Source organism: Lutra lutra, chromosome 5 (genome assembly GCF_902655055.1).
Source record: "Lutra lutra chromosome 5, mLutLut1.2, whole genome shotgun sequence".
NCBI lineage: Eukaryota > Metazoa > Chordata > Mammalia > Carnivora > Mustelidae > Lutra > Lutra lutra.
In genome coordinates, this window is record NC_062282.1 from 46,142,188 (window position 1) to 46,169,348 (window position 27,161).

The window sequence follows — 27,161 nt, forward strand, 5'->3', positions numbered from 1 at the left end:
GAAGAAGCATTATTACTAGTTGTGGAGATCCCAGTATGTGCCAACACAGTGCTAGATAACCTATATGTGTGGGAGAGGTATTATTAAACCCCATGCAGAAGATGAACCTGAAGCTGAGAGAGGATTTTTAGGACTCTTTCAGTGATAGAAACACAACTCTGACTGGCTTAAGCTAAAAAGGGAAAATATTGGCTCAAGTGACTAAAATGTCGGGGCGTAAGATGGTCTTCCAGTTCAGCTAGATAGAAAGACTTAAACATATCTATCCCTTGCCTTGGCTTTCCTTCGTATTATCATCACCCCAGACAGACTTTTCTTCTTGTTCACAAGATGGAGGACTCAAACACCTCCTGGCCTCATCCTTCTAGCCTAGCCACTCCAGTACAGAATTAGCTTCTTTTCCTTTAGAATTCCAGCAAAAGTCCCAGAACTGACCCCCACTGACCAAGCAAGGGTCACATGCCATTTCCAAATCAAGCACTGTGGTTGGGGTGATGGAGCGCCCTAGTTGGCCAGACCTGATTCAGTGGCCCACAGCCGGAGCTTGAGGAGATCCTGCCCCTCTGATATCACAGAGCAGGGATGATTGAGGGAGGGAAGGATACAGGTAGGCAACAAAGATCAATGTCCATTATAATCACACTGCTGACAAGTGGCCACATTCTTCCCACTATCATATATGTAAATCACTTAGCATACTACCTGGCATACAACACGTACTTTATCAGGCTGCTGCTCTAGAACCAAGCTACACTACTAGCAAAGATAATATTTCATGTTCTCATGGGGTTCCAAAGGAGAAGACCAGAAAATTATGCTAGGTAATTGAGACTCTAACCTGACACCTTCTCAAAATCAGCCATTTTCCTACCTTGGATTGATTGGATGACCAGGAAGAAAACCACAGGGTTGTCTGGATGAAAGGACAGATTCCTTATCATCTTGCCTATATATATAAGACCTATATATATATGAATATGTACATCTACTATGTTTAAAGCCTATACAATAGAATGAGGGAAAAAAGAAAAATAAGACATGATAAAAAAGGTATAAAGGGCTAATTAAGCCATTATCCTTGCCATCAGGAGAGTACAGAATAATAAAACATCTTTCTTTTAAAAAGGTACTAATTGTTAAACATGAACCAACTGATTTGTATAGATAGTTTCATTCACTCTTCACAATAGTCCTGCGAGGTATATAAGGTTAAAGTAGCCATTTGAGCCAGACTTGGAGATATTAAGTGTCTTGCCTCATACCTATAGCTAGCAAGTGGAAAACCCAGGATTTGAGGGCAGTTCTCTCTGATTTGAAATTAATGTTCTTGGGCACCCAGGTGGCTCAGTTGGTTAAGTAACTGCCTTCAACTCATGTCATGATCCCAGAGTCCCAAGATCGAGTCCTATCAGGCTACCTGCTCAGCAGGGAGTCTGCTTCTCCCTCTGACCCTCCCCCCTCTTGTGCTCTCCCTCTCTCTCTCAAATAAATAAATAAAATCTTTTAAAAAATGAAACTAGTGTTCTTTAAAAAAATGAAATTAGTGTTCTTGACGCTATGCAAAAGTCTGTAGGAACATCCATTCTTTTTTTTTTTTAATTTAATTATATATTTTTTTCAGTGTTCCAAAATTCATTGTTTATGCACCACATCCCATGCTCCACGCAATACATGCCCTCCATAATACCCACCACAAGGCTTACCCAACCTCCCACCCCCCTCCCCTCTAAAACCCTCAGTTTGATTCTCAGAGTCCATGGTCTCTCATGGTTTGTCTCTCCCTCTGATTTCCCCCAACTCATTTCTCCTCTCCACCTCCCAATGTCTTCCATGTTATTCCTTATGCTCCACAAGTAAGTGAAACCATATGATAATTGACTCTCTCTGCTTGACTTATTTCATTCAGCATAATCTCTTCAGTTCCGTCCATGTTGATACAAAAGTTGGGTTTTCACCCTTTACGATAGAGGCATAATACTCCATTGTATATATGGACCATATCTTCTTCTTCTTCTTCTTTTTTTTTTTAAAGATTTTTTTATTTATTTGACAGACAAAGATCACAAGCAGGCAGAGAGGCAGGCAGAGAGAGAGGAGGAAGCAGGCTTCCTGCCGAGCAGAGAGCCCGATGTGGGGCTTGATTCCAGGACTGTGAGATCATGACCTGAGCCGAAGGCAGAGGCTTAACCCACTGAGCCACCCAGGCATCTCATGGACCATATCTTCTTTATCTATTCATCTGTTGAAGGGCATCTTGGCTCTTTCTACAGTTTGGCCATTGCTGGCCATTGCTGCTATGAACATAGGGGTACAGATGGCCCTTCTTTTCACTACGTCTGTATCTTTGGGGTAGATACCCAGTAGTGCAATTGCAGGGTCATAGGGTAGCTCTATTTTTAAGGAATCTCCACACTGTTTTCCAAAGTGGCTGCACCAATTTGCATTCCCACCAACAGTGTGAGAGCGTTCCCCTTTCTCCACATCCTCTCCAATACTTGTTGTTTACTGTCTTGTTGACTTTGGCCATTCTAACTGGTGTAAGATGGTATCTCGATGTGGTTTTGATTTGAATCTCCCTGATGACTATTGATGATGAGCATTTTTTCATGTGTCTGTTAGCCATTTGTATGTCTTCTTTGGAGAAGTGTCTGTTCATGTCTTCTGCCCGTTTTCTGACGTGATTATCTGTTTTTTGGGTGTTGAGTTTGAGGAGTTCTTTATAGATCTTGGATATCAGCCCTTTGTCTGCAGTGTCATTTGTGAATATCTTCTCCCATTCCGTGGGTTGCCTCTTTGTTTTGTTGACTGTTTCCTTTGAGGAACCACCATTCTTGCTGGGATATAAGGTAAAGTTTCCTTGAGAAGGAAACATTTGAGTGGTATATGAGTCAGAGACTTTTGGATGTAAATGACACAGATCCCATTCACGCTGGCTTAAACAGAAACAGATTTTTTGTTTGTTTGTTTTATGTAACTGAAAAACTCAGGGAGAGATGGAATTGTGGGCCCAGACTGATTCAGGGGCACTAATGATTCCTGCAAGACTCACTCTCTGTCTCTGTTCTCTCTTCTATGTGAGCGATATGGGCTTCTGTGTGAGCAGAGTATGACATTCTCCTAACTTAGCTACGCTTCTGGGAAAAGAGAACTACTGTTCCAAGAATTCCAACAAAAATCCCAGATCTGAGTTTTATTGGACCATTTGAGCCATGTGCCCACTTGTGTGGCCAAAAATACACTGAACATCCCTGGAGTCAGAAGAGCAGGTGGATTCGTTTCACCAGAAACACGTAGCATAGACTGAACAGGGAGGACGGTGTCATTTATCAAGGTAAATTCAGGTGGCTCTTACCGACAGAAAGGGGAAGAGATACTCGATTGACAAGAACAGTTGATGGCTACATTAGGTATCATGGTGCTTAAGAATCCATCCACAAAGTGCAGCTTACGACAACCACTATTTATTTAGCACCAGATTCCATGGTTGCCAGTTTGGGCTTGTTCATGCGTCTGTGAACAGATGTGGGTCCACGAAGGCTGACTGGCCTCAGCTGAGCCATCATCCCTGTTTCTCAAGGTTTCTCAGCCACCAGGAGCCTAGCCCAGGCTCATTCGCAGGGTGGCAGAAGATCTCCAAGGGAAACATAAAGAGTTCAAGCACTTTTTAGGCCTCAGTTTGCATTTGCTAACATCCCACAGGCCAAAATGATCACATGACTGAGGCCAGCGACACCATGTGAGGCTACTCAAAGTTATGCAGCAAAGAGGCATGGATTGAAATAAGGCAAGAATCTGTGGCCCTTCTTGAAATCTGCCACTACAGCCGTTCCATACAGCACCAGAACAGCACCTAGCACATAGTAAACACACCGGTCAAATAAAAGTTTTTCAGATGAACAACAAGGTTAGGACAAGGGAAGAGCAGGGAAGGATTCAGGCAGAAGAAACACTGTTGGCAAAGGCCCCAAGATAGTAAATATGGTTTTATCAGCGGTGAATTCGTATGCTGTGGTTAATAAAGGGCTAACGGAAGTAGTGGTACACAGGGACCGTATAGCTTAGGATATGGACTTCTATTCTGTATGCACTGGGGAGTTGTTGAAGGCTTTTGAACAGTGATATGCATCAACAGTGATATGCTTTGCTAATCCCAAGCAGGATTTTGAAATGTAGCTGTAGGCTGGTAGACTTCTCTGAAAAACAAGATCCTCAGAGGATGGAGGGACAATGACATCCTTGAAGGCACAGAGACAGAGCAGCTGCAGAGTCTAGAGTCTACTGGGCTCCAATGGGCACCGAAACTGAGTTTTGAACCCATTTTTGCCTTGGCCTATCCCAGATACTGAGTTTCTTCCCATCCCCCCAGGCTGTGAGAACTTGGAGATGTTCTGGATCCCAAACAGCAAACAAATGCTACTTGTTTTTCTCATTAGTTGTAATGGCCACTTCCGATACCTGGGACCAGCTGGCTGTGGGGCCTCCCACCCCCAGATGTTTCTTGGTGGGTCTTTAATGAGCCAAAGCTGCCCTGGGAGTGAGATTTAGGCTCTAAGCTTCCAGCTACTGCTCTGAAATACAAACTTCCACTCAGAGCTGACCTGTCCTGGTCTTTACCATCCAGCAAACACCAAAGATCCGAGGCCCACTGAGGGGTGACATTTCCATGCAGAACCTCTCCAAACCCAGCCGCAGCTCAGCAGGCTTTGAAAATGACTGTGATGGATTATTACACTCCCCTGATTTACCTAAACACATCTCCTGCCTCCCAATAGCAAAGCTTCACAATGTGGACTTTTGGGGGGCTTATTTGTATGTATGTTTTAGCAAACAAGACAAGTGTTGGCCTGTGGCAAGCAACAACAAAGCCACAGGCCACATAGTTCCCTTTTGAGAAACAATAAGCATAGTGTTCATACCCCGAAAGAATATCCCACAGTGATCCTCACAGGAGCATTGCACATTAACGCGGTGTAGGCTTCACCCACAGACCCCGACTCCCTGAGGCTGGACAGGGCTCCTGCAGCTCCTGGGGGCAGGATCTGGAAATTGCAGGTGTCTGAATTGCTACAAGTGTCTCTCATTCATACCCAATTTCCATCTAATAGTGTCCTCTGGGATGGAAAGCAAGAATTACAGCAGAAGGCAGGGCCCTGTTCTAAGCACTTTACGTATTTTGACTCAGTCTTCCTGAGCCCCCTTGGAAGAAACTGAGGGAGAGGTTTAAGGGCCTGTAAAACTCACCGACCTTAATGATAATGCTTCCTTCCTTCATGATTAAATGCTCAACTTGAACAAAACTGAAGCAGAAAGTAAATATGTGAATGTTTTTTATCTTAAATATTTTATTGAGCTATGACACATGGAAAACTCAAATAAATCTTACTGGAAAGAGCAGGAGAAAGCTCAAACATCGCCTTTGTATTAGACCCTCAAGACCTCACGTGTCCCGCCTGCCCTCTTCATCAGTGAAGAAGTGTTGATTCCCTACTTTGGGGTCCCCCCACCCTGGAGATGACCCACATGTGTTCCTATCACACATAATGCTCATAACTGATTGTGTTTCTCTCTTCCTCAGTAGAAGTGAACTTATCAGCACCTAGCACAATGCCTGGCCCATAGCAGATACTCAACACTTGGTTGAAGGCCAAAACTTAGAAGGGGCCTTAGGTTCTAGCCCAAGCTCATAATTGCCATGACTATAAACAAGCCATTGCCTGGTCTGTGCCTCTGTTTCCCCATAAAGGGAAACTTTGGACGGCAGGCACATTGGCTAGCTTTGCACAGTGACAAATTCAGAAAAGTTGTATCCATGGAACCCTGAGCTCAGAACCCAAGGAATGGGAAGGCATGCGTCTGAATCTCCGTGCAGGAACCAGCCAGCCCAGCCCTAGCGCATGGATGTTAATGTGTCTGGAAGTCAAAGTGTTTATGCAGTAGTACTGGGCTGCTGCATGCAGCCGGGAGGTGTGACTGAGTCAGCAAAGGCACTTCCCTCAATCACTGCGTCATCCAAAGGCTACCAGGTGGCAGCTGGCATCTTAGGTTGCCACTGTAGGCCAAGCAACGTCTGTTGCTCAGGGCACCCAGCTGGCTCTGTTGGAGAAGGACCGGTGAGGATAGTCTTTCTCCTGCTGGGTGTATTGGCTGGTAACAATGAGTAGGTGGGGAGGGGGTCATCAGTGGCACTTGGCTTAATCATATTCCCAACACGGGAGTTGGGGGTTGTAGTGGGGTGGGGTGACCATCTGGATTCCTAACTTCCTCATTTGAGGTCTTCCGCTGCTCAGTCGAGGTCTGAGTAACTTCCAAATGATTAGTTTCAAGTTCCAATTCCTTCCTCTGTAACATAGGACAAGTTACCTGATTTCTGAGCCACAATACCCTCATTGGGAAAAGAGTGGGAGGGATGAGGGGAATAACAATAGGTACCTAGCAAGGTTATTTTAAGATTCCACAATGAACCATATCATCTCCATACTCTAGCTAAACACTGGAACTCCTGGATACCTCTTCTCTCTGCAGTCACTGGTCACCATCATCTATTTAAAAAGCACCCCCAATCCCTCCCTATCGCATGATCTATTCCTTTTTCTATGTATCATTCATCACAGTCTGTCTAATTGAGCTCTTGCTTAATTATTTGTTTGTAAAAGATATATTTTTAAATATTAGTTTAGAAGAGTAATTCATTAAATCCAATGTTAAGTTGTATGGTTCTCTTGCTCTAGAACATAAGTCCCATGAGGATATGGGCTTCACCAATCTTGATCCCTGCTATTTTCTCAGCCTTTGGGGTAATGTCTGACATACAGTAAGCACCTCAAAAAATAATGGTTCAATGAATGACCGGTGACGGAGTGGATATTAAATCATTTTACGAACCTTAAAATGCTCTTTAGAGGTTATGGGTTATTATCCCTGTTAAGGCCAGACCAGGGGCTACAAGTAAAGCAGGTATCCATGAGTGCAGGTGTTCCAAGAACCAGCAAGAAGAGTCTACCAAGAAGATTGCTGGGGGACAATGCCACATGTGCCCCCAGCTAAAGCAGACAGATGCACATGAGGAAGCACATGAGGTGGCAGTCTGGGAACGATGAGTGCCAAGGAGCCATAGGCAGAGCAATGATGGTGTCTGCCACAGGATGGAACAGGATGGAACCTGACTGAAGTCTCACTTACTAATAGTCTTGGGTGTAGCAGAAGACAACATCAAGTGATGGGCATAAGATACAAGACTGAGGGAGGCAGGCTAGAGCTAACTGTCTGGAAAATAAAAGGTAATAAGGAAGGTCTCAGAGAGTGCACAGAGCACAGAGAGAGCACACAGATAGATAGCGATAAGCAGATGTTAGTAAAATGTGTGTTGTTTCTTGAGGTCATGGACTGATTTGGGTGGTGGTGATAAGCCAGGGTAGACAGAGTTGATAAAGTCAATCCTGCCCTGGGGCTGGTGCAGACTGAACAAAGCAATGACATACCAAGGCACCATCATCCAGGTAAGGTACACAGAATTATCATTAAATCCTCACTCTTGTGACTTCTTTATATTAGTCAGCTCTGTCCACAGAGCTGTGTAACAAACTCCCCCCAAATTCAGTAGCTTTTAATATACAACGAATTTCGTTTTCTAGTTCATGGGTCTATAGACCAGTTGGGGAGCTGCTCAGCTTTAAACCTTAGGTGGTCTCCAGGCTCATGATTGAGTTCCAGTCTGTTCCATGTGTGTCTGCATTCTTTTTGGACCAGACACTATACAGTACATGTTCTTCTGATGGTGGATCATATTTGTGAGAACAAAACCAAATCTTAGAAGCACATTTATGGCCTCTGCTCACATCGAACACATAACATTCCATTGGCCCAAGCAAGTCACATGGCCAAGTCGACATCCATAGAGTGAGAAAACGCACTCCTACACACACATGTGCACTGTAAGGTCACATGGAAGAAAGAGGTTGTGAAGAATTGAGAACAGCAGTCTCATTCACAAACAATCTCATTTTATCCCATGGGGAAGCTGAGGCTTCAACGAGTTAAGCTGTTTGTCTAAAGTCACAGCCTTGTATGGGATGCAGCTGGGTTTTAGACCCAGCTTTGCCTGAGAGCAAAGTTGTATGTTATTACGATGAAATCCTCTGCTAGAGTGCAAGGTGGGCTAAGCACCCCCCGGGGCACAGGGAACTGGAGTTCAGCTTCAGAGGCTGCTCACCCACCCAGTAGTGTGCAAAGCACCTAAGTTAACTAGAGATCTCCTGTCTGCTCAAGGTCAGGCCCCAGATGAGTATCAGGAAAGACACCTGGAGCCTTGTTCTTCCTACATAATAATATGTGCTCCTGACTTGAAAACATCACCCAAGAGGGTTCCTCCTCCCTGAGAAATCTTACCATTGCAATCTAACCAGAGGTTTTCAAAGCAGGCCCAGGAGACCCAGAGGTGACAAATAGTTCTGTTTTCACTTCCTTGAAATTTCTAAGTGTGCCTACTCTGCCAACCATATCTGCAAAGGGAAAGAGGTGAAGTTCACACCATTCAACTCCCAGCTGTTGCCATGGAGCTCATCCAGACACCAACATGCCAGGCTGGGCTGCGCTGTGCAAGGGAATCAAAGAGGGGGAAAATAATCAGCAGGGGAGCCAACTCTTGTTTAAATGCAAATACCTTTGAGAGGAAGCAATTGAGGGAAAAGAAATTATGAAAACCCCAGTAGAGAGAACAGAGTTGGGACGAAGGCTGATAAGCCATGCTGGTCCCTCAGCAGGACAGTCTCTGCTCCATCTCCTGCCAAAGTGGGAAACTTGTTTCCAGAAGCGATTTGCCAATGACACACATCCCAGTCACCCCTAACAAGGTTCTTAGAAAGAGCAGAGCGGACTTCCTGATGGGCAGGGAGACTGTAAGAGCCCAGGATGCTGACGGGAGGGCTGAGCTGGTTTGCACTGGAATTTAAAGAGAAGGAGATGAAGGCTGAGAATTGGGACCCAAGTGGGAGATATTAGATGGCAATATAGTACATCCATGAGTCTCCCGAAAGGGGAGAATGCCCCCGGGAAAGCAGGGTGGGGGAGGGCATCTGAAAGCTCAATTAGAGGCAGAAATGCTTTAGATCTTTCCAATAAGAATTATGGTAGATTTTTGTTCGCTAATCTTTATTAAAAATAAACCATCCATTTTAGCTTAAAACTTCCTGAAGCTCAAGTATTTAACCACAAAGAAGATTATATCTTATAATTATTTTGCACTGAGGATTATTTTGATCTGTAAACTTTTTAAAAAGACACCTAGCAACTAAAAGACACTTTGTGTCTCTGATCTCAGGAAAAGTGGATAAACTGGAAGGCCTGGAGTGAGGAGAGCCTCTGAGACCATTCTGGTGCCTAGAAGCTCCAAGTCACCACTACCTACACCACACCAGTGCCTCCCAACTTGAGCCACTGTTGGGCTGCCGATGGTCCATGCAGGCCCGTTTGTTGGCTGAGGTTCTGGTCATGATCTCAAGTCACTGTTATCTGCAAGCAGTGCAGGAAAGGATATTCGAGAGAAGCAAGAAGAACAGTATCTTCAGTCTCTGAGCTCCCACGGGGACTTTCAGTTATCTTCAGGCAGCTTCACATGGAGACTATGAGGTTCTATAAGGATTCCAGCAGTCTGGCAAAGGGGTGCCAAACTAGGAGTCAAAAGGCCTGTGTTAGAGCCCTGGCTCCAACAATGCAGCCATGAAACATGGGGACATCCGTTCACCTTTCTGAGGCTTGGCCTCAGTTTCCATATCTGTGAAATGGGGTTGTCTTCCTGTCGTTCACGGAGCACTTAATGGAGGTTGCGCCCTGGCAAAGTGTGAGCCACGTGCTACACCCGTGTCTTATGTGCATAGTGCTATGAAATAATTGTGAGCCAGGATTTTAAGACCAAGCCATTTCATATAAAAATCCAGATTTCTGCTTTCTCTTGAAAAACAATGTGATCTAACACCACTGAAACCACCAACATTACAATCAGCTGGAGTAATCTGCTCCATTTCGAGACAATACACACTCGCTACTTGGCCTTAATTCCCACCACCCCATTTGCCCAACCCTAGGGCCAAGAGTCAGCTGCCTATTTATTAGAGAAACTCTGTTTTACCCTAGTGTAGACAGAAACTTGGAAAGCACTATATATGTTATCCTGTAACAACTCTGAGCAGTAATGCAGTATATTCAATCCCATTTTACTGATAAGGAAACTGAGCCCTTTTGCTTTTCTGCCTAAACAGGATCGTGTACGCTTTAATTCAATCGCCACTTGCTTAAGGTCACAAAACTAGTGACAAGAGACCAGGTCTGATCCGGAGCTGCCCAGCTCATAGCCCATGTTTATAAGCACCGTGCTATTCTTCTGGCCTACAAAAGGCACCATTAAACATGTCAGTGTATTCAGATCACAACACTGGGTTTCAGGGAGACAGTAGCCCATCTGGGTTTCTTTTCCACATCTCACTTGTTGCCGCAGATAAGTGACCTGCACAGGGATCAAAGCCATAAATAAAAAGAGCAGGGAAAATATTGCTGACGGGACCCGAAGAAATTATTCTGTCAGATGTCTTCATTTGAAGGAAGGGAAACAGACAGACGTGGAAAGGTTAAGTAACTTTCCTGTAGTCCTATATTTCTTAGAAATATCAATGTAAGGGCAAGATTAGGAAAGTGAGGTAAAGATGTTAATTAACCTGCCAGAGAGATATTTGGACTCCCAAACTCACTTGAGCTAAAAATATGTGGATGGGACAAGTACCAAAGTTTTGAGAGGGAGTCAGAATGACCTGGGGATTGCATCCATTTCCTCCTCTGCTCTTGATAGAAATTGTCCCCAAAATCTTGGCAAGGGAGTCATGTAGCATTTCACATCATTTCCTTTTGGAAACAGAGACTGTCAGAAGTATAAATGTCATCAAGAGGTCATCTAGACCAATCATCTCATTTCACAGGTGAGGAAGCCAAGGCCCCCAGATGCGGGGACCTGTCCCAGGCTGTTCCAAAAACTGTTGCAGAGCTAGGCAGGAGCCATTCCTGCCCCACATTCTGAGCTCACACCCCTTGGTACCCATGCTTCTGTGAGCTTCTCACCAGTTCAGCTCAAGTCTCTTCCTGGGAAGTATATTAATGATGTTATTCAGAGGCTCCCTGCCTCATTCCTCAGGGTCTCAGGATGGGGAGGACAGCTGGTCTAAAAAAACACTCGCAGCTAGATTAATAAGAGAAGCAACACCTTCAAGTTCCTTCTTTTCAGCAGGAGGGTGAGAAACACAGCTGTTTCTCTCTCTGCATCCCAGATGCTCTGAGGGAAGCAGAGATGTTCCTTGCTTTCCCACTTGATTAGAATTATGTGTGCTTCACATTGATTGTGTGCGCAGATGCCTCCCCCTCCAAGCAGTCTTCCTTTACTCCCTGCCAGAGTCAGTGCTGCCACCTCTGGGCTTATGCCCTCAGGAATGTCAGTGGAGGGACTCTGTGACACACCTGCAGACTAGCCATTGCTGATCTCCTCAACTGTCTGAGAAGCTGCTCCAAGGCAGGGACCAAATCTCATTCATCTTTTCCCTGCCTTCTCCCAGCGGCGGTGCACCTTACAGCCATAAAAAATAGTTGCCGGCATTTATTCTGGGATTATAATAGACCACAGTCTGGGCTAAGCCCTTGGCATACTTTATCTCAGGGAATCCTAATGCAAGGAAAGTATTACTATGCCCACTTTATGGATGGGGACACTGGAAGTTAACTTCTTCACAGTTTCTATTGCAGCACTAGTAAATTCAAAATTCCCCATGGATTGCTTCTCTTTCCCCCTTCCTTCACCCGCCACGTATCTCCAAGGCCCTCAGACTCACCCAGCTTCCTCCTGTCTCAAGCTTTATCTGAGCGGATTTCTCGCTCTGCATCACATCCTCTCCTTCACACAGTTAGTTCTTGGCTCAAAGGTTTTCACCAAGATGGCCTCTCCGAACCCCCAAACAAGGCCATACCCTCTTGTAATTAGCTCTCAGAGCCTCCCCAACTTTTTGTTCATGGCATTTACCTCTTCCAGTGCTAATCAATCCCCTTGTCACCCACCCCAACTATGAGAGATGGATTGCATGATGCCTAGTGAACTGTGGGTCTGCCCGGACTCTTAGGATTGACTTCTAATTTTTTAGGGGATCTCAGATATACAATGTCCTTCAGTACACAGCACACTCTTGTTGGGCCAGACAAGGCTCCTCTAGGTGCTATTTCTTGTTACATTTACTTTTCCCCTTTGTCCTTCAAACCTGCTGCCTGCACCCTTTCCTGTGGCCAGCCTTAGTCATGGGCCTGCTCTGTAGCGTATTTGAAGCAGGTCCTCAAGTATGCATGCCTACAGCCTTGTAAAATGAGTTTTGTTTGTTGGGGCACCTGGGGGGCGCAGTCAGCTAAGCGTCCAACTCTTGGTTTCAGCTCAGGTCATGATCTCAGGGTCATAAGATCAAGCCCTGCGTTGGGCTCTGTGTTCAACATGGAGGTGGCTGAAGACTCTCTCTCCCTCTCCCTCTGCCCCCCCCCCACCAACTCTCTCACACACTCTCTCTCTAAAAATAAATAAACAAGGGCGCCTGGGTGGCTCAGTGGGTTAAGCCTCTGCCTTCGGCTCAGGTCATGATCTCGGGGTCCTGGGATTGAGCCCCACATTGGGCTCTCTGCTCAGCGGGGAGTCTGCTTCCCCCTCTTTCTCTGCCCTACTTGTGATCTCTCTCTCTCTCTGTCAAATGAATAAATAAAATCTTTAAAAAAAAGATTTTATTTATTCATTTGACAGAGAGAGAGAGAGATCACAAGTAGGCAGAGAGGCAGGCAGAGAGAGCGAGGGGGAAGCAGGCTCACTGCTGAGTAGAGAGCCTTGGAGGGCTCGATCCCAGGACCCTGAGATCATGACCTGAAATCATGACCTGAGCCACCCAGGCGCCCCAGAATAAATAAAATCTTTAAATAAATAGATAAATAAATAAACAAAACTTTAAAAACTGAGTGAGATTAATGAGCACCCATATATCAGAGCTCATGAACATGCATAAAAAATTGTTTTCCTCTCTCTTGCTCACTCTCTCAATAAATACTATAAAAAAAGTTTAAAAAATGAGTTTTGCTTGCTTGTGTTTCTATATTGCATAAATGACATATTATAATAAAAACATATGTTAGTTCCATATTTTGTGGGCTTATATGATTATCATCTGTCTCCTTCTTCATAATTACAGGCTCCTTGAGGACAGGCCCCTTATCTGTTTTGCTTGTCATTTTGTCCCCAGTGTCTAGCCAAGTGCCCAATAGAAAGTAGGCATTTATTGACTGAATAAACATCTGACTTCCAAGCACATGCACAAACTGCTATGCACAGTAGGAAAAGCAGGTGCCAATAAATGATTACATCAATGAGAGAATAGATGGAGGAGGTGATCAGCCACGAGATACCAGCTGGGAAAGACCAAATGCTTGGCTAACAGATAAGATCCAGTCCCAATAGGCAGCTGGTTCACTTTCAACAAAGTGGGCTTCCTGTTTGGCCAAAAAGAAAATTACTTGGCTCCTATTTCCTCTTTCCAGTAACTGCTGGGAGTCCATGGCTGGAACAGCCATCAACCACCAATGAAAGAACAAACCAGTTCTTATCAGGAGAGGGTATATAAGGGCATCCTTATTGCTTCCTTCCAAGCACTTCACACTCAGCCTCCTAGAAAAGCTACTCTTTCAACCCAGCCCCTGAAATCACGCGGGCAACTCCCCCTCCCCCGCAATTGGATTTTTCAAACCACCACTTAAAGGAAAATGGAGCGTGGGAAGGTATGACCTGAGGTGACAAGAAAATCAATAGCAGGGTTTCAAAGTCATTCTGGATGAAAGGCCCGGAGGCCAAATGATAGAAGAGAAAGGGAGTGGACACTGGGGGATCTGCTTCAGGCTTCCGGGTCTTCTCAGAATGCCTGTTCCCTTTATCCTACAGGGGGGAGGAAATGGGCACATGCAGATAAAAAGAGTGGCTGGATAGAACCCAAGCCTAAAGCTTATGTATGGAATCAGAGAAATGTATGGAGGCAGGAAGGTCCCTGTGAGATGGATCATCTAGGCCTAGCTCTGCATTTTAAATCTACCCAAAGCCCGGGAGAGCAAGGACGGGCCCACAGTCCCATAGTGAGTAAATATATGGGGCAGATTGGAAACTTGGTTTTCTGGGTCCTACCCCAGAGCTCTTTCCATTACATCAAGATTCCTTACACAGTAGATAGTCCAGTGTGATAGAACAACGACCCCAGAGATGTCCATGTCCTAATCCCCAGAACCTATAAATGTTACCTTACATGGTAAAAAGAACTTTGCAGACGTGATTAAGTTAAGGCTTTCAATGGGGAGATTATCCTGAATTACCTGGATGGGCCCAGTGTAATTGCAAGTGTCCAAGTCAGGGAAGCAAACGTGATGACAGGAGCAGAGGGTGACTCAGGCGGCCTCTGGAAGTTGGAAAACAAGGAAAGAGACTTTCCCCTGGAGTCTTCAGAAGGACCACATCCTTGCCAACCTACTTTAGGCATCTGACCTCCCGAACTACAAAGTGATAAATCTGTGCTGCTTTAAGCCACTAAGTTTGTGGTAATTTGTTATAGCAGCAATCAGACACAAATATATCCTGTGATACCACTCAACCCACAGGCTAACAATGCAAATTCCCCGGAGATGAGAAGTCTTAGGGATTCCCATCCACACTTGAGTGACAGCATATCACAGTGATTACGAGCACGCTCCATGGAAAAACCCCAAAGACCATCCACAGGAGAGTGGATGGACACTGTGGTACACTCACAAGCTGTGGAACAGCATATGACCATTAAACAGAACAGACTGTTTGTTCATTTATTTATTTATTTATTTAAAAGATTTTATTTATTTATTTGACAGACAGAGATCACAAGTAGGCAGAGAGGCAAGCAGAGAGAGAGGAGGAAGCAGGCTCCCTGCTTCAGCAGAGAGCCCGATGCGGGGCTCTATTCCAGGACTCTGAGATCATGACCTGAGCTTTAACCCACTGAGCTTTAACCCACTGAGCCACCCAGGTACCCCCAGACTGTTTTTTTTTTTTTAAAGATTTTATTTATTTACTTGACAGACAGAGATCACAAGTAGGCAGAGAGGCAGGCAGAGAGAGAGGAAGGGAAGCAGGCTCCCTGCTGAGCAGAGAGCCCGACACGGGGCTCGATCCCAGGACCCTGGGATCATGACCTGAGCCGAAGGCAGAGGCTTCAACCCACTGAGCCACCCAGGTGCCCCCAGACTGTTTTTTTTTTTAAAAGAGTTACCTATTTCTTTTAGAGAGAGAGAGAGAGAGAATCTCAAGCCAACACCCCACTGAAGTCGGAGCCTGAAGCAGGGCTCGATCTCACAATCTTGAGATCATGACCTAAGCGGAAGTCAAGAGTCAGTTGCTTAGCCGACTGTGCCCCCCAGGCACCCCTCACAGAACAAACTTCTAAAACATGTAAGGACATGGATGGATTGCTCAAGACATGAGATTGGAGAGAAAGAAGCCAAGACACAAAAGCTTAAGTACTGAATGATTCCAGCTGCTTTGAATTCACGCACAGATAAAGCTAAGCCATGGTGATGAAAATCAGAAGGATGGTTACCTTGTAGGAAGAGTATCGATCATATGATCTCTCTGATATGAGGAATTTGAGAGGCAGGGTGGGAGGTCATGGGGGGTAGGGAGGGAAAAAAATGATACAAGATGGGACCAGGGAGGGAGACAAACCGTAAGAGATACTTAATCTCAGGAAACAAACTGAGGGTTGTTGGGGGGTGAGAGGGAGGGATAGGGTGGCTGGGTGATGGACATCGGGGAGGGTATGTGCTATGGTGAGTGCTGGGAAGTGTGTAAGCCTGATGATTCACAGACCTGTACCCCTGGGGCAAATAATACGTTATGTGTCAATAAAAAAAAAAAATAATAAAAAATCTTTAAAAAGGAGAGGGGACAAAAGAGCCAGCCAGGGCTGGCAGTATTCCATGCCATTATTTGGTTACACATGGCATACGTAAGGAAAAATCCACTGTGTAGTACATTTAGGATTTGTTCATTTTCCTATGAAGTACACTGCGGTTTAACCTCAGCTTTGTCATTTTCTATATATGACCTTGGGCAACCTCCTGAATTTATCTGAGTCTGCATTTCTCACCTGTTTAATGGGGCTATTAACAGCTCCTACTTCTTTTTTTTTTTTTTAAGATTTTATTTATTTATTTGACAGAGGGAAAGAGATCATAAGCAGGCAGAGCAGCAGCAGAGAGAGAAGGGAAGCAGGCTGCCCACTGAGCAGAGAGCCTGATACAGGGCTCGATCCCAGGACCCTGAGATCATGACCTGGGCTGAAGGCAGAAGAGCTCCTACTTCTAAAGAGTTCACCACTGTGCCTGACACACGTAAGCGCTTCCCAAGTACCAGTCACTGTTACTCATGTGTAGGCAGAGGAGTGTGCTGGAGCCAGTGTGCACCATTTCCTCCCAGCTCCACAATCAGAGCCGTTAAGCTGGTAGCTTCAAATCTGTCCTGGTGGGAATATTCCCACCACCACAATTGTCCAAAACTACAAATGAGTGACTTTGTTAACTTGTTTGGACAGCCAGTGGTTAAACACGTACCAGCATACCACTGTACAGATAGTTGAAGTCAGACCTTCTCTAGAGAGTGTTTTACTTTAGGAAAGACAAGGGACCCTGTGGGAGGAAAGCAGGACGTGCCACCTCCACCCTGGAGTGGACCCAGAATGCCAGAGCTGCTGCACAGGGCGACCCCCTGTGGGCCTCATGGCAGCATCAGAGTCCCCCACCAACCTCTCTTTCTTCTCTCACCCCTGGGCTTTAGCCACTTCTTACTGCCAACCTGGCCTGTCACACCCCTTCTTCCCTCAATATACCCCTTGTGAGAGGCCTGGCCAACCTTCCCACCATCCCCAAGCCGCCAAAGAACCACCCACCTCCTCACCGAGCCCTCCTCAGAGAGCTTGACCAGAGTCACACTCCCTATTCTTCCCTGCCGGAGCCAAATGCCCTTAGATTCTCCTCGAATCAGCTCTTTCTCATCATTAATGTCTTAGCTCGAATGTCACTTCCTCAGAGCAGCTGTCCTTGGCCACTCTCAGTCACTGACCGAGGTTCCCATATGTGTGACTGCTTGCCTACTTGGGACACTAACTACAGATAGTCACTATTTTCTTCACCCCCACTCTGTATATCAAGAAAATGAGGATTGGAGAAGTTAGGGAACTTGCCCACCGTCACAAAGCCAAGAAGGGACAGAGCTGGGATTTGAACGCGCACAAGCCTGGGCACTTAGCCTCTTTGTTATCTGACGAACTGGAAGGAAGGGCTGTGCAGGCACCTGGGGAGTCCTGACAGAAGATGGCTCATTGGGACCCAAGTCCAGGCTGGGGGGCGGGCGCCACTGCCAAGCTAAGGAGTCCCACAGAGTCTGGCTGCAAGTTTGAAGTCTGATATCCCCAGGCCAGCGTGGTAACAAGACACAGAGAGCGATGACGGCGCAAAGGAGGCAGCAAGGCCGTGTGAGCAGACTGTGCCTTTATTCACTTATTTATAGAGAATGAGATATTAATCAAGGGCCCATCCTTTGAACTGTCGGCACCTTCTCCTGCAGCAGCAGGTCAGCAGGTATGACAGGCTCGCGCTGGGGGAGGCAGTCAGACTCTCTGCTTCTAAGGCTCCCAGGCTCCCAGGCACTGGGCCTTCTCTACGCCTGAGAATCAATTCTTTGGCCAGAGAAACACCGGCTTCATGGCAGATAAGTGGGGAGTGGGAGCAGGAGTTTGGGAAAGCCAGCTGGGGCCACGGAAGGGGTACTGGACAGGAGTTTCCAGGCCTCAGAGCACTGTGTAGAGCACTTAACACAGTGCCTGGCACATAGAGGGCACTCAAGAAATGTTTGATGGGGGTCCCCTGGGTGGCTCCATCGGCTAAGCGTCTGCTTTCAGCTCAGGTCATAATCCCAGAGTTAGGCTCCCTGCTCGGTGGGGAGTCTGCTTCTCCCTCTCCCTCTGCCCTTCCCCCTGCTCCTCTCTCTCTCTTTGTCTTGCTCATTCTCTCTCTCAAATAAATAAAATCTTTTTAAAAAAAGTGTTCATTGGTGACAGTGGTCCCAGCTCTGAACGACCTTAGGCAAGTCACGCAGTCTGTGTCTCCTTCCCTCAGATGCAGGAGACATGGGAGAGGACCGCCCTCCGGGCCCTCCTCTCAGAAAAGCTGGGAGGTGCTCAGCATGGTGGTTGGTTTCTCATAAATCCATCCTGAATGACTGTCATTTGTGCTAAACACGAAGCCCGGTAAAAATGTAAGTTATTTCAACAGCCGTCTGAAAATGCAGTACAATTTCCGGACAGGTGGTGAGCTCTCCATCACGCGGTTTATGCTGATAGCCGGCTGCCCTCGGGGGAGACAGTGCTGTTCAGAGATTGAACCTCAGAAGCCAATCATGAGACTCCAGCTCCCAGCTCAGCTGCTCATTAGCTGTGTGGTTTTATGTTCGTTCACCTCTTGGATCCTGGTTCCCTCATCTCTTAGGTTGAAATCGTAACAGTACCTGCCTTATATGGTTGTTTGGGGAATTCAGTAATATAATAGGCAAATAAGTGATTTACTGAGCCACTGACATGAAATGGCTTGTTTTCCTATTTCTGCCTCTGGTTGTACGCAGCCAAATCCACCACCTTACCCATTTGGTAATGATCACTTCAGCAGACGCCAAAACATTCTGGCCACTGAAAGTCCAGCCCAGTTTAAGTCTCATTTCTCCCCTCCTCCTCGTGCGGGTTGGACTGATAGCTCAAGAAACGGAACGGGAAGTGGGGGAGAGCCTCAGCCTGCTCATTCACACCCCTTCTTCCCTGCCCCTCAGAAGGATATCCACCTCCAACCCTCTCTGATTCTAGGCCTCTCCTTCCTCCTCTGACATCCAGTGTCCAAGACAAGGAGCTGATGTGCTACCCATCTGAGTTCCAGGAGGTTGAGCTTGTGGGGGGAGGCGTTCCTTGCCTCGTAGAGGGTCAGTGACTTTCCAGGAGGTACGGGTGGTTTCTGCTGCTCCGGTGGTCTTTGCATCCCTGCTATGGCTGCTTCTTGAGGGGGGGTCTCATTAACATAGTTCAACGGCAGCTCTCAGAGAGGGGCAGCCCTCTCATCCTTCAGCCTATCTGGAGGCCACGATGGCCCTTCTCCTCTCTTGCCAGCTGCAGTCCCTTTCGGAAGCCTCTGGGCTCCTTTGCACGGAGCTACAGGAGCCCTTGACCACCCAGTCCTTTGGGTCTCGAGGTGCACACCACATACCAGCTCCCTACTCACTGTAGGGGAGGACACACTGTCCCTCTTAGGGTCCCTGGCTGGGTCTGAACGTTAAAGTGACAGAGATTAACAGCAGAAAGCATACAAGTGTATTTAATATGCTTTACATAACATGCAGGCCTTCATAAGGAAATGAAGAAATGACTAAACTTGAATACTTTGATGCCAGCTTTGATGACTAGTGGACAGTCACAGTGGAGTATAATAGGCCAAGGAGCACAGAGGAAGTGAGTTCCCCGGGGAAACTCAGCAAGACCTGTTTGCACGGATTGCTCTCTAGGTCCCTTTGTCTTCAGAGATGAGAATGCTCCTACTGTCCGGGCACAGGCAGGCGGAGGCCAGGTCAGACAGCTCCCAGCTAAACCGTAGCAAGCACTGACTACCTTCGAAGTTGTGAATTATAGCAAGCACTTCCAAATGAGGCTGCAGCTGGCAGATGAGCCCGGTGCCCCTGAGAGGACTCTCCCAGGAGGGTTTTATGACCTGCCTCAAGGTAAGGGATGGCAGTGAGAGTGACCTTCCCACTCCTGCTGCTTTCTCAGACCCCTTCAGCTTAAACTATTTAATATGCCAGGGTGCCATATTTGGGGGTAGCGTGTCCTGAACCCCATCAACGCCCAGCTGGCCTGGGCAGCTCCAGCCGTCCCCACTGCCTTCCTCAGCACCAGTCTCTATGCACTCTATGTTCATGTCTGCGCCCAAACTCGAGGGACCTGGGCTGAGCACACCCACCCCTTGCTCAGCACCCTCGGTCCCCAGGGCAACCTAAGACCCGGCCTGCGGGCTCTGCCATTCAGCAAACGCCCGGCTGGTCCTTTGTGCAGGGCCTTCCCTTGGAGGCCGGTTTTGGCGGGGGAAGAAAACCCTCACTAGAACACTCGTTCAGCACTAGTTCAGTTACACCGCAGAAGGGGCATTGGGGGCTGGCGTGGGGGTGGCAGGACCAATCTGCTGCCTTCTCTGGGCGGGGGGAAGGGGCGGGGGTGTCGTCCTCAGAGTAGGAGAAAGTGCCTCTGTTGGATCCTCTGCTCTGGGCCTTAAGCGTCTGTCCTGGGATAAAATTTCAATTCCTCTCACATCCCCCGAAGGTTAAGTTAACCTTAGCCTTCAAACCTGGCAGACGGTCAGTGGTCACCTAGTGTACCTGATGGCTGCCTGCCTCAGCTCCCGCCCGCCCCACGCCCGCCACGCTCCAGCTGAGCTTCTTTCAGTTTCCCAAATCTGCCCCCTGGGTCTCTTCACTCTCCATCCCCTCACCCCAGGGAGTCCCTCCCCAACCCCCTCCTCCCCTACCACACTCCTCATGGCCACCCAGGCCTCAGCTGGAAGGTGTCAGCGACGTCCTTGCTGACCATCCCTGCGTTAGTCAGGCACCCACACCCAGGTTCCCAAGGCACCGCCCTTGCTCCCAAGCTTATTTTTCTGCTTCTCCCACTGGAAGAGCTATTGAGTCTATTGAGAGACCTCCCACCCCCCACCCCAAGGCCTTCACCAGTGGCACAGTGGTTGGTACAGAAGAGGTGCCCAATACCTGTTCGTTGAGTGGGGAAAACCCCAATTTAGCTGTTCTTTTTAAAGGCCGCTGTCTGGTGAAGCTCTGGCACCTGGGGATCTTGGGGCCCTCTGCTCTTCGCCCCGAAGAGGCAAACCAACCCCTAACAGAGGGTGCGGGCTCCCCTAGCCCCGGGCAAACCTCACTCTGCTTCCCACAGCGCTCCCCCAGGATGCCATCTCCCAGCAGATTTCACGAGGCCTGGGAGAGCTAGGAGGAAAGAGGAATAAAAAGCAGAAGAGACTCAAACCCAATTCTATGAAGCTATAAAGTTACCAGGGCCCATTTCTCCCTGAAGGTCCAAAGCCTCCCTCCCTAGGATCTGTGTTAATGGACCGGTTACTAACGTTCCATCTGAGAACAGCCAAGATGGTTAAGGGCTTGAGACCAAGTCCATGGCCATTAACCAGCTAATAGGTGAGAAAGAATGCGTGGGCCAGCACTTGGACGGCTGTCAAACACGGCTGGGCTACACAGCAAGGCAGAGTCCTTCCTGTGCTACCCACTGGCCAGGAGACCTTTACTAAGTCAGCTCAGCTTTCAGCACCGGATCAAGATATGGGGATTCAGAGTTGTTCATTCCATAAATATTTGCAGAGTTCCCACTATGTGCCAGGGCCAGGGATTGCATTCCTTCCTTTACCAGTGGTTTTGGGAAGAAATACTGATTCAGAAGCTTCCAGGCCCCAGGCTGGTAACAAAAATGAGAGGGAGGGGGAACACTGCAGTGTCCGTGCCTGGTGGGAAGGGGGCAGCAGCTGCTCTATTCTCACTGGCCGTTGTCTCTGGAATGTGGCCCAGCAGGGCCAGGGCTTCTATTATTCTAGAGAATCTGAAAACCGATATTTTTATGTAATATCTTATCATTTTTAGATGTTGGCAACTAATGCAAAATTTTAAAAATTCCCATGCAGGTCCAACACATGGGCCAGCTTTGGCTTGCCAGAGGAAAGCTGGTGACCCCAAGGAAAAGCTATGACATAGCTGATAGGAGGGGCCCAGCTCAGAGTCTCTACTTCTAGTTTATCTTTTATCAGTATTACTGTGATTTGTAATACATACCTAGCTCCAGAAAGCTCTTAGCCCAGAAGTTGAAAGAAGGTACACAGATGTATGGGTAGAACCTGTATTCAAAAGTTTTAATGTGAACCACAAGATAGCTGCAGAGGATGGAGAGATCATTTCCCTAGAAAAGAAGGCAGGCTTCCTGGAAGAGGTGGCGTGGGCTGGGCTGAAAAAGACTTGTGAGACCCTGTAGTCCTCAGCCACATAACCACACAGAGCATCTCTCCAACTCCCTAATCTGAGGAAGTGATCAGAAACATCCTCAAGGCACCTGGGTGGTGCCATCAGTTGAGCATCAGACTGTTGGTTCTGGCTCAGATTGTGATCTCATGGTCATAGGATCAAGACCCATGCCTGGCTCCATGCTTAGTGGGGAGTCTGCTTGGGATTCTCTCTCTTTCTCTCTGCCCCTCCTCTCACATGCATGCTCTTTCTCTCTCAAATAAATAAATCTTAAAAAAAAAAAAAAGAAAGAAAGAAAAGAAACATCCTCTGATACTGTGTTTCTGGATAGAAAGTCCCAATGTCATGAAGACAACAATTCTCCCTAATTTATAAAACTGGGTAGTCCCAATAAAAGTATCTTCAGATTTTTTTTTTCTGCAGCTAAGCCAGTTGATAATAAGTTGATTCCTTCATTTGGAAGGAAAACAAATAAGAATAGTGAGGAAAACCCTGAAAAAGAACAAAGAATGGGGATCTAGCTCTACTAGATACTAAACCATGCTGTGAAGCCTCTATGTTTGAAATAAAACAGAACAGGAAATTCCGGAAAAGACCCATTCATAACAAATTTAATATGCAATAAAGACAACAACTCAAATTAGAGGAAAAATCATTGACTTTGAAATTATATCCAGATAATTGAAGCACCATATAGAAAAAAGATATCGCTGGATTCATTACTCATGTCATACATCAGGATAAATCCCAAATGGATCAGAAATGTAAATGTGAAAAAGGAAACCATAAAAGCACTTAAGAAAAAATTGTTGAATTCCTCTGTAGCCCCGGGATGGGGAAATCATTCCTAGCTATGACTCAAAATCCATAAGCAATAGGGAAAATATAGATCTGTTGATTACATTAAGAAATTTTCTTCCCATGGCAAAAGTTGTTAGGAACAAAATGAAAAGATAAACAACAAAATGGGAATGGTAATTGCAACTTACATCACAAAGAGTTCATATACCTATATGCACACAAGCTTCTAAAATGAGAGGAAAGACCAGTAAAGCTGTAGAAAAATAAGCTACAGAATTATACCAACAGTCTACGAGAAAGAAATGCAAGTGGCTCTTAACATTTTAAAAGGTGCTCAAATGTGTTCATTATAAGAGAAATGTAAGTTAAAACATGACTGAGGTATAATATCTCACCTATTCAATTGGAAAAATTAAAGTTTGACAAATTCTCTGTTGGAGAATCTCTGGAGAAACATGATCTCAGGCTTCGCTGGTAGAAACTCATATTGTACAATCCCTATGGGGGAGAATTTCAGAATACCTGCAAAAATTACATACACATTTACCTTTGAACCAGCAAGCCCATTTCTAAAAATAAAACTCAAATATACCCTAGCAAGAAACATGAAGAGATTTATGCACAAGGCTACTCATTGAGAACTATTTGTAGTAGTAAAAGATAGGAAACAACTCACATAGCCATCCAATACTTTTTGAAAAAACTACAGAATACTCATACAACGACCAGACAACCAATCATCCTGGTTTGGGACACATGGAAATTTCAGTGCTAAGACCTGGAAAGTCCTGGCCAAAGAGGGACAAGTTAGTCACTCTTAAAATTTAGAACTGTGCAACCATAATGAAGGAAGGAGCCATATCTTTTGATACTAGTATGGCGTGGCCACCAGAATGCATAGTTACATGAAAAAAAGCAAAGTGGAGGGAAGTATGTAGCGTATACTACTATTTATCTAAATAAGGGGTGAAGACAAAACACATACACAAACTCACACACACACACACACACACCTGCTGATGTTATCGAAAGAAAAAAAAAGAAAAGAAACCATACTATTAATAATAGTAATAATAATAATAAACCATATTATTTTTAATTGTTACCTACCATTAGAATGAAGGAAATAGGGCAGAAGGTACAGAAATACCAGCTAGACTTCTATGAATAATTGTAATAATTTGTATATTTGATTTGTAATCATGCAAATATCCTACGTAACTATAAGAGATATTGAATTATAAAAAGAAACTCCAAAAAAATTGTTTTAAATGACTTCTGTTTCATGCAGTGACAGAGTAACTGAGACTAGACCAGCCCTTCCACCGTGGGAACGCATATAAAGTAACTGCTTTTAGATGTCGTGGGACAGGTGGTTGAGGACCGTGATCCCTTAGAGAAACTACCCGGGCTCTCTCCTTGGGGGTACTGCCCTGGACCTTGCAGCACAGGGAAGTGGACTCCAAGCAGCAAAGCTGTTTTGATGAGAGGAGGGGGTAGATAGAATTCTGGCTACTGAGCCAATTGGAGTTGCAGGATTGGGTAACAGACGGGAGGGACTTGTGCATAGAAAGGGCTTTGAGGGACACCAGGGTGGCTCAGTTGGTTAAGCATTCGACTCTTGGTTTCAGCTCTGGTCATGAACTCAGGGTCATGGGCTTGAGCCCCATGTCAGGCTCTAGGCTCAGCGCAGAATCTGCTTGTCCCTTTCTCTCTGCTCCTCCCCCCACCCCCAGCACACACACACTCTCTCTCTCAAATAAGTAAATAAAAATACAGTCTTAAAAAAAAGAAGAAGAACAAGAAAAAGCTTTGACATCTACACGGGAGTCCCCTTAAGTCCTAGCTGAATACGAAGAGTAAATATACATGACTAGATTCCAGAAAGCCTGGCAGAGAAACAACTACAAAGAAACAGTGATCTGAACGTAGATTCCAAAAGTCATAGCTCTGGGAGGCATATGAGGTGTAATCATCCAGAACAGAGAGACCTCCCGAACGCTCTCGGCATTCAATGGAGATACTGGCCAAACCACCCCCTAGAGTATGGAGCTACTATAGCTCCTGAGTAAGGACTACTCTAGACATACCTTTACAAAATGATCAAAGTGATCCACTAGTAAATGAACTGCCTTCCAGAAAAAAAATCCAAAACTGTTTAAATGAATACACCAAATCCCAGATTCAACATCCATAGCATCTACAATATCCATCATACAATCAAAAGTTAAACAGGTGAAAAAACAAGAAGACTATAACTAGGAAAAATAATGAATAGTCATCAAGAGAAACAGGTCCAGAGATGATAGAAATGTTGTAATTAGTAGACAAATAATTATAAACATGTTTTTTTAATTTCAAGGAAAATATAGACAGAATGGGTAAACCTATGGAGGAGTATCAGTATAGAAATGGGAACTATAAAAAATGGAAATTCTAGAACCAAAAAGTAAAATATCTGAAATTTTAAAAATGTACTTGAATAAACTACATTGAACAGTGCAGGAGAAAAGGTCAATGGACTTGAATTTATGACAATAGAATCAATCCAAATTAAAGCTAAAGGGCTAAAAAAAAAAAAAAAGAAGGAGCAGAGTCTCGGTGAGTATTGGGATAATATCAAACATTCTAACATACATGTAATTAGAGCTTCAGGAGTAGAGGAGAGAGAAATTAAGAAAGAAAAAATATTTGAAGAAATAATGGCCGGGGCCCGTTGTTAAGTGTTTGCCATAATGGGTGGCACAGTCGTTAAGTGTCTGCCTTCGGCTCAGGTCATGATTCCAGGGTCCTAGGATCGAGCCCCGCATTGGGCTCCCTGCTCAGTGGGAAGGCTGTTTCTCCCTCTTCCACTCCCCCTGTTTCTGTTCCCTCTCTCGCTGTGTCTCTCTCTCTCTGTCAAAAAAATAAATAAGATCTTAAAAAAGAAAGGAAGAAAGAAAGAAAGAAAGAAAGACCAATTTATTTTTCCCAAAATTTGTCAAGTATCAGTTTCCTTCAGAAAGCTCAATGAACCTCAAGCAGGATACAAACAGTGAGCATATAGGTATATTATAAATCAAACTGCTTAAACCAAAGATACAAAGAACAACTCAAATGCAGCCAAGGCCAAAAGATACATTATACACTGGATAAAAATGGAAAGCCACCCACTTTTTACTAAAAACAATGTAAATCAGGGGGAAAAAATGTAATGACATATTGAAAGTGCTGAGAAAAAGGAGAAAAAACCAACTCTTGTTACTCCAGAATTCTATATCCAGGGAAATAACCTTCAGAAAGGAAAGCGAAATAAAGACATTTTCAGAAGAACAAAATCTGAAAGGATTTGTCATCAGTAGATCTGCAGTGGGAGAAATACTGAGGTTCTTCACATGAAACAGGACCTAGCTGAAGAAACTAAGAGAACTGAAAACAGTAAATGTCCTTGTTTTTTAATTTTTAAAAATATAGTGGGTGGTTTAAAGCAAAAGACATAATGTATTGTGGAGTTTATAACATATATGGAAGTACAATGTTTGATGATCCCAGAAAGGATGGGTAAGGGGTAAATGGAAATATACTATTGTAAATTTTTTATATTACCGGTGGAGCTAATGAAATTTTAACTTTAAGTAAACTATGATAGGTTAAGGATGCATATTGTTTTTGTAAATCAACCATTAAATATAAAACAGAGAAGTCTAGCTAGAAAGCCAACAGAGGAGATAAGAGAGAATACTAAAAATAATTAATTTAAAAGAATGCAGGGGGAAAACAAAGAATGCAGGGGGAAAAAAGGAAGGTAGGACATATGGACAAATAAAAAGCAAATAGCAAGACAACAGACTCTAAGGTGACCGGATCAATAATTGCATGACTTTATATTACATTTAGGTAAGACTGGACACTCCAATTCAAAGGCAGAAATTTTCAGACCAGATAAAAAAGCAAGCCCCAGCTATATACTGTCAAGAAATGCTCTTTAAATACAAAAGCAAAAATAAATAAATAAATAAATAGGCAAAGACAAGATTGAAAGTAAAGAAATCTGAAAAGACACACCATACAAAGAGTAAGCATAATCAAGCTCGGGTAGTCAAAGATTTCCTGGACAGGACACAGGTAGCACTCATCAAAAAATATTGATACATTTGTCTTCTCGAAATCAAAAACTTCTGCTCATCAAAAGACA